This window comes from Toxorhynchites rutilus, chromosome 2 (assembly GCF_029784135.1).
Source record: "Toxorhynchites rutilus septentrionalis strain SRP chromosome 2, ASM2978413v1, whole genome shotgun sequence".
NCBI classification, from domain to species: domain Eukaryota; kingdom Metazoa; phylum Arthropoda; class Insecta; order Diptera; family Culicidae; genus Toxorhynchites; species Toxorhynchites rutilus.
In genome coordinates this window covers 43,563,143-43,567,876 of record NC_073745.1, presented here as the reverse complement: position 1 = coordinate 43,567,876, position 4,734 = coordinate 43,563,143, and the positions used below count along the sequence as shown (strand labels likewise).

At 37.9% G+C, this 4,734-nt stretch overlaps 1 non-coding gene across 1 annotated transcript; it reads right to left on the bottom strand.

Annotated features, from left to right (window-relative positions):
• Positions 1–2,980: 2,980 nt before the first annotated feature.
• Trnat-agu (transfer RNA threonine (anticodon AGU)) lies at positions 2,981–3,054 on the bottom strand. The gene has a single exon. It is a non-coding gene; the product is annotated as a tRNA-Thr (tRNA).
• Positions 3,055–4,734: the final 1,680 nt, after the last annotated feature.

Below are 4,734 nucleotides of genomic sequence, written 5' to 3'. Positions count from 1 at the left end.
ATCCGCGACGTTCTGGCTACACGCAATCTCGATGCTATTTCGTTGATATATTATTTCCTCAAGTCCATACACTTTCAAGTATGAGTATGTGTGTATTTTTTCTGTTATTTTTAATTATCGTTTACATCTCCAACTTTTTTTGTTTTTTTGTTATTAATAATTCTATTATTTATCAATAATCTATGGTTTTAATGTTTTCATTTTTCTCCAACTATTTCCCTCAGAACTTGAACACATTCAGATTCACGCATTCGCACGCAATCTTCAAGGAGGTGGTTATCTCTATCAAAAAATCCTCAAGAAGAAGCCTCAAATATTATTTTATTATGTATTGTTATATAATTATTTATATTGTATCATTTCTTGAAAAAACTATAGGGTTTTTATGCCTTTTTGAGAAAGAACATTTGCATAGTTCTACTCACAAGGGCTTTTCCCTATTCACAAACACGGCTCATTGATGCTTAACGTTGCTGAGCCAATTGAAAATAAATGATTTAAAAAAAAAATAAAATAACTTCTGGAATGTGTTTTTAAAGAGGATAAAGAAGAACATGAACGTGTTCGTGCATGGAATATATCTTTCTCTGTCTGGGCGTGTATTTGGCAAACTATACGAAAAGCTTTCATATGCTTTCATTTAAATGTGTCTCCTGTTTCGCTTGCTCATATTGGCTCTAGCATATATATTATACAAATGATATGTAGTATTGGGGAGTAGAACATTTTCTGTTATTTTTCAGCTCATTTAGTGTAATAAATCGGGATGCCATAAATATAAACTTTGGGTGTAGGAGTGCATTTTATCACATCAAAATCCTTTTCCACTTTCGAATGAAGATCAACATCGTTAGCGCAAACATCAAATGGACTAACAACACTTGTCAGTATTTAATTGTTTCTTTCTTAGGCGAATTAAATTTTTCGAATTTCCCCATTTTTCCCCAATTTTCCAAAAATTTTCGATTGTCATGTTTGGTTGGAATATGTGTATTATTTTTATGGGATCCCCTCTCCATTCCAGGGGAGAGAGGGATGTCATACCATCATAGAAACATTTCTCGTATCCAAAAACCCTCACATCACAAATTTGACTCCATTTGCTTATTTAGTTCTCGAGTTATGCAGAAGTTTGTATTCATATGTATGGCAGCCCCTTTGCCTTAGAGAGGGGGTAGGTGTGTCGAACCACCATAGAAATATTTATTGCCTCCTGAAACCTCCATATACGAAATTTGGTTCCTTTTGCTTCATTAGTTCATAAGTTATGCAGAAATTTGTGTTTAATTTGAATGGCAGCCTCCCTTAGAGAGGGGAGGAGTGTCTAACCACCATAGAAATATTCAGTTTCCGAGTCCATAAGAATCAGGAAGACAGACAGAAATCCATTTTCATATATATAAATAATAATAATCGTGCGATATCTTGAACAACACTTAGTTAGGTTAGAATAATCTTCGAAAAACGGGGATTGTAACGGTATTTGGACACAGTAAAAGGGTTCCTTAGGGTGTTCATCTTATCACCTCATCCCCTACACGAAACCGATTTGATATCGTTCACGCCTGAAAATATCGTAGTAACTTACATCGTCGTCGTAATTTCAAGTAACATTCGTTGCATTGTAACCTTGCACTTGTAGACAACATTGTCAAGTTTATTCTCAGCATTAACATGCAATTCTCTCTGTCTAGAGTAAAGCGGCCCATAGACGTTCAAAATAATGGCGCAATATTTTGAATATAATTGATCAATAATATTGAACGTCTATGGCCCGCTTAACACTGAATCGCCGAAAACGAGGAGCATGGTATTTTATTTTTGTCAGGCACAATTAATTGCCACTTGCTCATTTCAGATGGCGTAACTGAGGGACATACTTACAACCAGGGCTCTGCATAGTCATAGTCAACTGAGGATAGTCAGCTGACTTATCTGACTGACTATATACGTATTCAGTTGATAATGACTTTTGGCTTCTTCACGCAGTTTCTCCGCCAAAACGACTAAATAACCCGGGGGACGTCTTTAGAGAACCCCTATTGAACTGGCAGGAGCCAACATATCGAGTATCCCACTGACATTTCCCTTTGTTTTCACATGAATTGGGTATCGCACTGACAGTTCTGCTTGAGATTTTGCTAACGATCCTAGCATCAATCACAGCACCCGGCTGGACTGAACAGTCAGTCGGGCGTTTAGTAGCTATCTCCCTCTCCCGACTCAACTATATCATTTCGTTCTTCCCAGTCAAATTGTCTTCATTGCATTTTGAAGTGGCTTCTCCCAAAACGAATTCGTTCCTCTCCCATGTATCACGTTTGCATGCATCGATGAGTTCAACTTGGTTTGACAAACGCTACAGGTGAGCTAGGTTTTTTTTTGTATCGTACACGAAAATTACTCACCCATATAGAATAGCGTGCAGTGTGTGTGCGCTAATTTGCACGCTATTTACTAATACTAACGCGAGAACCTTTATGGCATACTTGATAAATGTATAAGTTGGTTGGTTTGAGTTTACGATGGGTAGACAATAAACAGTCCATTGATGGGTTAGCTTCTTTTCTGCGTCAGAAATCAAGTTTTCGTTTCTCTTTATACGGACGTAAAAATAAGATTGCGTACGCGGGTATAAAGTTTGTTCCTAGGGGGGTAGAAATATGGATTGAAATCAGTTGAACGAAGAGGCAGATTTGAATTCATTTATCGAGTCAGTTAGAATCACCACTGACTGGACTAGTTCATCAGTCATCCTCGCTAGTCAACGCTAGTCAATTTATTTTCTAGTCAAGTCACTTTTTGTTGTGGGCGACTACCGAAGCAGTTCTAGTCGAAGCGAAGTTACGGAGAGTAGAGTCGGTCTTCATTCTTCCCCTTCGGAAACTTCGCGCCCTGCTTACAAACCATTCATGACACAATTTTCAGTCACCTTCTAACACACACACAGACTAGCATAAGTTGTAAAAATAAATTGAGCAGGCTCCGGCGAGATTCGAACTCACGATCTCCTGTTTACTAGACAGGCGCTTTAACCAACTAAGCCACGGCGCCTTGTATTGATTAACTTGTTGTTAACATTTAAGAAGCTTGGCAAAATATAATTGTTTTATTCATAATTTGAGCAATCATTAAAAAAAATAAAAATATAAAAAATTATTAAATTATTAAAATTATGTTAATTTAAACACGTTTTATCGTCTCTTTTTTACAGATTGAATTTTATCAAGAAACGAGCTAAGCGATATGTAACAATTTGTTTCATTTGTAATGATATGCTTCGCGAACGTTCTTCTTTTCATAGAAAACCAAAATCGAGTTTTTTGCAGCTGAATCAGTCTTCAGCACTACAAAAACATTCTACTGAAGAGTTAATCCTGAAATATCGATGTTTTGTTAGACAATAATCAATGATAGCATGGTTAAAAAACTACACAGATAGCTGTAAGAATTGATTTCTCATATATCATTTCTTATTTCAATCACCATGTCACCATGTCATTGGTGCAAGTGCGATTTGGTATTGATTTGATCGTTCTATCGTAATGCAAAAGATTTATGAATAGGTCACTGTTACAAAACGTTGTCGTTGTCTTGTCAAACATCTAGTGGAGATGGATGCGATGGAAAATTGATTCACATTTTTATTGTTACATCCATCAAATATTATTTTTCAATTTATTTATTTCATTTCAACTTCTTTACATATCCTAACTAACCACCTGTTGAGAAGAGTCATTGAGTCGTTCAATGAACCGGTTCGCTGAATTCAATACATTACTCTGAGTCACTCACTGAACTAAACTGTATTGCCCATGATTCCTTTGTGGTAATACTGTGGAATGATCATTGAAGAAGGTCTATGTATGACTCAGTCTTTCAGTCGACTGGATAGGTTTGTTCTAAAAAAAGGGTATCCGTGCTCTATAAACCTATTTTCACGAGTAGTCACGAAGAGGCTCAAATTCTTCTTATCAAACTTGTTGTTATATGTAAAAATTTCATTGCGTTTTTTCAAACGACGATAAAACGATAATTTTATTGCAGTGAATACTTCTGTATAAGGAATTACAACATTTTTATAGAGATAGTTTGTTTTCTATAATATCAATACTCAAACCATGGGCAGATGGAATAATTTCCACAGCAAAAGTCAAGCATGACTTGAACCTTAACACACTGAACACGTGTATCACCACAGACCGCAACACTCTGCAGCAAACACATTTTTAGGTTTTGTTTTTATTTTGACAGGGAGCGTTCGCCGGCATCGATCGGAATTACGCAAAACTGCGCCGACCCGAGTGTGACGCTGGTGCCTCCCTTGGACGCCTCCCAAATGTCACTTCCGGTTACGCAACGTTGACCAACACTGACATCGTCGGCTCGATCAATTAGTTCTAAATCTGGTACAACGTGTACACCTGCAGGTGGTATCCCTGCTGAGGTGGTATCTATACGAAGAGTGACTGTGTGACCGAGATGCGGATGGATTCGCCAGGCGGCAGCAGGATGAGGTGGAAATTAATCTCAAGCGCTAATCGCACGTGAACATATGCGGGTGGTGTGTACGACCGTCACCGTGTCGGTACCAGGCCCAGGAGAGGGGGAAATTAATTTAAGCTGTAAAACGATCTCACCGATGATCTGACGCCGTCGTCTATTGATGGACAGGGCCTCGCCGTTGGCGTTATGGTGCCTCTCGAAGGTGGTCGAACGACAAGTTTTGTGAAT